Source organism: Mus pahari, chromosome 23 (assembly GCF_900095145.1).
Source record: "Mus pahari chromosome 23, PAHARI_EIJ_v1.1, whole genome shotgun sequence".
NCBI classification, from domain to species: domain Eukaryota; kingdom Metazoa; phylum Chordata; class Mammalia; order Rodentia; family Muridae; genus Mus; species Mus pahari.
In genome coordinates this window covers 33,302,576-33,311,126 of record NC_034612.1, presented here as the reverse complement: position 1 = coordinate 33,311,126, position 8,551 = coordinate 33,302,576, and positions in this window count along the sequence as shown.

Genomic DNA, 8,551 nt, shown 5'->3' with positions numbered 1-8,551 from the left:
TAAAGACTTCACACCCTAGTCACAATTTGTGCTACTCCTTTGAGCCTTGTGAGAGCTAGCACCAGGGGGTTCTGCTCTAGCAGACCTTCTTGTGAATAATGCAATACCACACACACACCCCTATTTCCTAGGCCTTGGTAAATACTTGCATATGAAAGTAACCTGGGTGAAATGAAGATTCTAAAAGTATGCTTTGCTAAGCTTGCCCTGAGATTTTTAACTCTTATCCAGTAAAATACTGTAAGAAAGCATGCAGGACCCTCCAAGATATTGCAGGGACAAATCTGGGGCATCCCTAGCTATGAGAATGCAAGGTTCCAGGAGGCTGAGTTTCTTCTGAAACTCATTTGCCTCAGGACTGCATCCAGGTTTTTAGACCTGTTGTGAGTCACTACTGGAGTGGGCGTGGCAATAGATATTTTACTCACTAGAGGATTTTTATCTTTTTTTAATCTCTTAGACTTATTTTTATCTATTATACTTATGTATCTATTTATCTTATATCAAGGTAATATAAACTTAGATCCTTAAGAATATGTTTTTATTTCTTTGATATTTCATCTCCATTATTGAATGTGACTGTTGAGCTGTGGTACTTTCAACCACTTGAACATGTTCGTATATTACTTTCAAGAGAGTTTGTGTTTAAAGAGATTCCATGTTACAAGCTCCTCCTGCAGGGGACAGACAATAAAGATGAAATGTGTTTCACGTTCTATATTTAAGTTACAATGGTGGCTTTGTTTTCTTTCTTTCTGTGTGTGTGTGATGTTCTCACAAATGCCGTCATGGTCACACACACTTAGATCCGTGTATATGTGAGAATGTTTGTCTCAGGGGAAGTCGAGGTTTGAGGTTGATTTCTGATGTCTTCCTTGATAGCTCACTACCTAATTCATCAAGGGAGTGTCCCCCCAAACCCCAGAGCTCTCCCATATATAGAGTCTCTGCAGCTTGTTCTGAGAATGTACACGGCCCCAATCTCTGCTTTCCGAGAGCTGGAATTACACCTCGCATTTACAGGGTGTGGGGATCTGAACCAGGTCTTCCAGCTTGCCGCTCAGAAGGCAAGAGCTTTAGCCACGGAGCCATCTCTCGATCCCTGCTACGGTGATTTCACAGATACCTTGTGTACCATTTGTCTGAAGTGATTGTGTCACATCACTGAAATCAGTGAAGAAAAAGCAAAACAACTAAATTTCCCTACAATGGCAGAGAGCACAATGTGCACAAGAGACGGCTAATCATAACTACACCTATAGACACAGACTTAGCAGATGAGGAAAGATCTTGTACCCGGCCTCTCTCTGTGTGTCTGGAGGGGGAGTTTGTATATGTTCATGAAGATGTGTACACATGAGCTTGCTCATGTAGAGGGCAGAAGTTGGCATCATGTCTTTTCTTTAATCTTTCTACACTTTTGTTATTGTTTTTTGTTGATGATGATTTTTTTTTTTTTTTTATTTCTCGAGACAGGATTTCTCTGTGTAGCTTTGGCTGTTCTGGAACTCACTTTGTAGACCAGGCTGGCCTCGAACTCAGAAATCNNCCTGCCTCTGCCTCCNNAGTGCTGGGATTAAAGGCGTGCGCCAAGACTGCCCAGCTACACATTACTTTTTAAAAATTCACTTTACATCCTGATTACAGCCCCCACTCCTTCCTCTCCTCCCAGTCCCACACTCACATGACCCTCCCCTTTGATTCTCCCTCCACTTCTCAGAGATACCAACCTGCCCTGACACATCAAGTTGCAGCAGGATTAAACACAGAAAGGGGACCCAAAGGCTAGGACTCCAGTTGTTAGTGCACCCACATAAAGAGCAAGCTGCACCTCTGTTACAAGTGTGTAGGGGGCCTGGGCCCAGTCTCTGCATGTTCTTTGGTTGGCTGTCCAGGCTCTGTGAGCCCCCATGGGCCCAGGTTAGTTTATCCTTTAGGTCTTCTTGTGGCCTCAAGCTTCCTCAATCCCCTCTCCTACTCTTCCAGAAGTCTTCCCGAGCTCCACCTAACGTTTGGCTCTTTCCATCCACTTCTCTATTGCCAGGAGCCATCTAGGATAGGGTGAAATCTAGCAGGTGATCCTCCTGAGATGGTTTCCCTGTGGACTGTAAAGCCATCACGGACGTGCCTGTCTAGGCAAGGCCAAACAGACTACATTTTAGGAAAGATTCCTGATACTACCATGCTTTTTCTGTTGTTATTAAATATGTATAACAATCACTAGGTAGTAGACCACTCTTGGTCAGATTTCTGAAGATCAGTGAAGATGTACTGTCTTGTAGTGATGCTATATAGACAAATAGATGATTTCTTAATTCTTCATGATGATCCTATGAGAATTTCTAAAATTATATTAGTAATTAAGAACTTTTATAATAGGACTGATGTTAAGTCCTCTCTGGTGTCAAAACTGCAACAAGAACTCTGCCAGTCTTCAAGTGACAAGTTAACGTATCTACACACTTAGAGCATATATGCAGCTTGGTTTTCATGTGGGTCCCCTAACAATTGGAGCAGGGGCTGTCTCTGACTCAGTTGCCTGCCTTTGGATCCCCTTTTCCTAGGTGGGCTGCCTTGTCTGGCCTGGCTTGTTAATTGCTTGGTCTGTCACCAGTTGATTGCTTCTGAGTTAGCAAGCAGGCATCTACAACTTAGAGCACATTCCAAGAGGTTGTAAAACAATTAACCAAAGGTCATAAAAGGGAACTAAAAAGTTATTACAGGTGTAAGGACAGAAGATAAAATATTGACTGGGTTTATCTATACAAACTTCAATGATTACTTAGTTACAAATACTATGGTTTTTTTAACTCTCCATGAACCTGTGGAGCCAGTGACAGAAAATTAATGTTTGGCCAGATAATTGCTCTTAGTGAAAACATGTGTAAACATCTCCGTTGTAAACTTCTTACTCAATTTATACTTTTAATTTATGTTTGAACTTCTGTGAACTTTTGTAAAACAAACAAACAAACAAACAAATACCCCCCCCAGATATTTGGTAAAACCATGTGACCCCAGAAAAGGTACAAACACTAAGAACAAATACAATGCATGGCATTATTACCTCAGATCCGGAAGAGAGAGCAAGATTAGGAGGAGGAAGGAGAAAAACAGCAGAGTAGAGCAACTTAGAAATTAAAAGGGAACTCAAAGATTAAGAGAGCAATATGCAGAATGCAGAGAGAAAGAGGGACAAAGAAGAAGCTGCAGAGTCAGAGAGAGTGAGCAGGCTTCTCCTTGCCCTGGGATGGAACAGGTTTTAACAGCAAGGCAGCCTCACTCTTACTAAAGGGGATAACGCTTTTTTCTTACAGACAGGTTTAATTTATTTAGCAATGAAAGGGTAAAAGTATTTTCTTTCTCTATGTAATAAAGATTGGAGCTTATTTTTCATCCAGAATGAACAAGTTCTTTCTGCACTGGCACTTGGTCTTCTGCTCCATACGCATATGTAAGTATGGATCTGTGTGTGTAAGTATGTAATCATGAGCTAGGCAAGTAGCTGAGTCCAACGGGAACGTACAGAGGTGTATGAGTATGTATGTTTGAGTTTGTCTATGAATGTATGTGAATTTATGCATATTTGCTTGTGTAAAAGTTTTTCCTTCTGCGAGTGACTCTCTTTTCCTGGTTCAATACAAGTTTATTGCTTCAAGTCTCTCTCCCACCTGACAAGTAAGAGGTGAGATTTTTGGGCAAGAGAGTAAAAAGCCCTAACAATTAATCCTTTCCTTAATCCCCAGCTGTTGGACTACAGGTGTTAATCACTCAAGCAAATGGTTTTTATCCTCAGGATAAGCAAGTTATTAGGATTTTTAAGAAGCCAACAGCTTCAGCATTCAGCATAGTTAGAGAGTTTAAAGGCCAGAGACCATCAGTAGCCTCCTCTTCCTTCTCCTCCTCCTCTTCTTCCTCCTCCTCCTCCTCCTCTTCCTCCTCCTCTTCCTCCACTACTACTTCTTCTTCTTCTTCTTCTTCTTCTTCTTCTTCTTCTTCTTCTTCTTCTTCTTCTTCTTCTTCTTCTTCTTCTTCTTCAACTTCTTAGGATATGATTCATTTTCTATAGTGTCTTTACTAAATGGAAATACAGAATTGGGAATTTAAAGTGTGACTTTCAGACATGGAAAAAAGATTTATTTAATATATGTGAGTACACTGTGGCTGTCTTCAAACGCACCAAAAGAGGGCACCAGACCCCATTACAGATGGTTGTGAGCCACCATGTGGATGCTGGGAATTCAACTTGGGACCTCTGGAAGAACAGTCAGTGCTCTTAACCACTGAGCCACCTCCATAGCCCAAGACCATCAGTCTTTAAAGCTACCTCTATGTCCAATGCTTTGTCCCACTTCAAATCATTCCAGGCTGGACTGGCTCCCAGCACTGCATGAAGCCCTTCAGAGGACAGTTATGCTAGGCTCCTGTCTGCAAGCATAGCAGAGTATCATTAATAATGTCAGAGGTTGGGACTCTCCCATAGGCTGGGTCTCAAGTTGGACCAGTCATTGGTTGGCCATTCCCTCAATCTCTACTCCATCTTTATCCCTGCACATCTTGGAGGCAGGACAAATTTTGGGTCCAAGGTTTTGTGGGTGAGTTGGTGTTCTGCTTCCTCCACTGGAAGTCTCACTTGGGTATAGGAGGTGGCCACTTTAGTCTTCATATTGCCAGCTGCTAGGAGTCTCAGCTAGGGTCACCCCCATAGACTCCTGGGATCCTCCCCCACCCCAGGTCTCTGTCTCATCTCAGAAATGCCCTTCCACCAAGTTCAGTTCTCTCTCCCAGCCCCCTCTGCCCCCTTCTCCCCACACTTGATCCCCACCCTGTTTCCCTCCCTATCCCCTCTCCTATGCAGTTCTCTACCTCCATCTACCTCCGATGTCTATTTTATGTCCCTTTCTGAGTGAGATTCAAGCATCCTTCCCTGGACCTTTTCAGTTAGCTTCTTTGGGTATATGGATTGTAGCATGGCTATGCTGTACTTTAGGGCTAATACACACTCACAAGTGAGTACATGCCACGTGTGTCTTTCTGGGTCTGCGTTACCTCACTCAGGATGATATTTTCTAGTTCCATCCACTTGCCTGCAAATTCATGTTGTCTTTGTTTTCAATAGCTGAGTGATATTCCATTGTATAGATGTATCACATTTTCTTTATCCACTCTTCAGTTGAGGGACATCTAGGTTGTTTTCAGTTTCTGACTATTACAAATAAAACTATGTTGCTGTGAACATAGTTGAGTTAGTGTCCTTATGATATGGTGGAGCATCTTTTCGGTATATGCCCAGGAGTGCAATAGCTGGGTCTTGAGGTAGAACTAATCCCAATTTTCTGAGAACTTGCCAGATTTGTTTCCAAAGTGGTTGTATAAGTTTGGACTCTTACCAGCAACCTTGGCAGCATGTGCTGTCACTTAGGTTTTTGATCATAGTCATTCTGATGAGTATAAGATAGAATCTCGATTGTTTTGATTTATATTTCCTTGATGACTAAGGATTTTGAACATTTCTTTAAGTGCTTGTCCACCATTAGAGATGTCTCTGTTGAGAGTTCTCTGTTTAGCTCTGTTCCCCACTTTTATTGGGTTGCTTGACTTGTTGGTATCTACCTTCTTGAGTTCTCTATATATTTTGGATATTAGGCCTTTGTTAAATATAGGGTTAGTGAAGGTCTTTTCCCATTCTGTAGGCTGCTGTTTTGTTCGATTGACAGTGTCCTTAGACTTACAGAAATATTTCAGTTTCATGAGGTTCCATTTACTAATTGTTGATCTTAGTACCTGAGCTATTGGTGTTCTGTTCAGGAAGCTGTCTCCTGTACGAGTGTATTCAGGGCAGTTCCCCAGCTCTATAAGGTTTAGTGTGTTTTATGTTGCGGACTTTGATCCACTTGGACTTGAGTTTTGTGCAGAGTGATAAATATGGATCTATCTCCACTTGTCTATGTATAGACATCCAGTTAGACCAGCACATTTTTGGAAGATGCTTTCTTTTTTCCATTGTATGGCTTTGGCTTTTTTGTCAAAAAATCAAATCTCCATAGGTATTTGTATTTACTTCTGGGTCTTGAATTAGATTCTATTGACCAACCTGTCTGTTTTTATGCCAGTACCATGTGGTTTTTATTAGTATTGCTCTGTAATATAGTTTGAAATCAGAAATAGATGGTGATACCACTAGAAGTTTTTTCATTGTTCAGGATTGTTTCAGTTATCCTGTTTTTTGTTTTTCCATATGAAGTTGAGAATTGCTCTTTCAAGATCTGTAAAGAATTGAATTGGAATTTTGATGGGAATTTTATTGAATTGATAGATTGTGTTGTGCCTCGCTCACAAACCTCAAAAGACCACCAAGGAGCCAACTCTGATGCCTAGAGTTCTCAGTGGGACAGGGTTTTATAGGAAATGGCGAGCAAGTGTGGGGGGGGCAGCCGGGTAAACTTCTAATTGAATGACTATTTTGAGCTGACAGGTGGGTGCTCAGGAGCAAAACCATGAACAATCACAAACTGTATGAAAGTGCATTTGAAACAATTAGACTAATCTTGATTGGCTGTTGCTAGGAAGTAGCTAGGGATATGGACAAGCCATTGGGTCCTTCTTGGTACTTGGGTGCAGCCTGGGTTCAGGTGGAGGTCAAGTTTTCAGGCTCTTTTTCTTTGGAGATGGAGACCAGTGTCAAGATAAAGTAGGTTAGGCCACTCCATTGCTTTTGGTACGATGGCCATTTTTGCTATATTAGTTTAATCCTATTGCTCTATGAGCACGCATGATCTTTCCATCTTCTGACGTCTTCTTCAGTTTCCTTAGAGACTTGAAGTTCTTGTCGTACAGGTCTTCCACTTGCTTGGTAAGAGTTACACCAAGATATTTTATATTATTACACATTTTTTAAAAAGAACTTGTCTGTCGTTAGTTCATGTGTGTGACTGTTTTGCCTGCATGTACGTATGTGCACCATGTGGGAGCAGTTTCCACAGAAGTCAGAACAAAACATTGGACCTCCAGGAGCTGGAACCAAATCTATGTCCTTTGCGAGGTCAGGAAGCCATCTTGACTGCAGAGCCATCTTGCCAGTGCAAACCACAGGACCCATGTAAAGATGAGCATAGTAGCTCATGTTTGTAATCCCAGTGCTCCTACTGTGAGACAGGAGAATTCCCACAAGCTTACAGACCTGGAATAATCAGTGGTGAGTAACGAAGAAAGCCTGTCTTTAACAAGGAGGGAGGAAAGGACAGACACTGGGGGTTGCCCTCTGACCTCCATGCATGCCATTTCATGCCTGCGCCTGACTTTGTACACATTAACCTGCCTACACACATACATGCCTACACACATACATACACATATTGATATACATCAATACTTAAACATCAACTAGACTAAAGTATAATTTTTATCTATACCAAGAACATTCAATTTATTTTGATAATATTTCGGAAATGTGTGTGATCGTTGTTATGTTTAGCATTGTCAAATCAACACCACCTAGAATCACTGGGAAGAGAGCTTTAGCGAGGGACTGTTCCATTGATGGCCTGTGGCCATGTCTATGGGGGATTGTCTTAATTGATGACCAACCCACTATGGGCAGAATATTGGCAGACCCATGCCTAGGCAGAACATTCTGAGCTATGAAAACACAGCAGAACATAAGCAAGTCAGCAACTGAGCATGTGCACACTAATTTCTTTCTGCTGTTGACTGGTGACCCACAGCCAAACCCCAGGTGGAGCCTGGGAAGTCTTGTAGAAGAGTGGGGGATAGACATGGGCAAGTCAAAGGGGTCAATGACACCACAAGAAGACCCACAGTGTCAACTGACCTAGACTCATGGGAGCTCATAGAGGCTGGGTCACCAACCAAAGAGCATACAGGGATGGACCTAGGGCCCTGACACATTTGTAACATATGTGCAGCTTGGTCTTCATGTGGGTCCTCTAACAAGTGGAGCGGGGGCTTTCTCTGTCTCTGTTCCCTGCCATTGGATCCCATTTCCCCTACCTGGGCTGCCTGGTTGGGCCTAAGTGGGAGAGGATGTGCCTAGTCATGCTGGGACTGGATGTTCCAGAGTAGGGTGGTACCCAAGGGGGGATCCCCTTCCTTTAAGGAGAAGAAGAGGGGGAAGAGGGGGAGGGATTTGTAGGTGTGAGACTGGGAGGAGAGGAGGGAGGGGCTATGGTTAGGTTATAAAATGAATACAATAAATTACATCGAAAAAGAAGGCTGATCTTGACTGGTAATGTGATTGCATTGAGACTGGTTTTGGGTAGTGCCTGTGGGTATGTTTCCAGGGAAGCTTGGGAGGTATCTAATGGTAAAAGATACAGCCTGAGTGTGGGAGGCACCATACAATAAACTGAAGGATCAGACAAGTGGAGTGAGGTGCCAGCGAGCAAGTCATCTATCAGTGGTGTCAGCATCTATAGCCATGAGACTTCAGATATACTATACTTTCTATCTCTGCCTGACTCTCTGTTCTCTCTCTCTCTCTCTCTCTCTCTCTCTCTCTCTCTCTCTCTCTCTCTCTCTCTCTCTCTCTCTC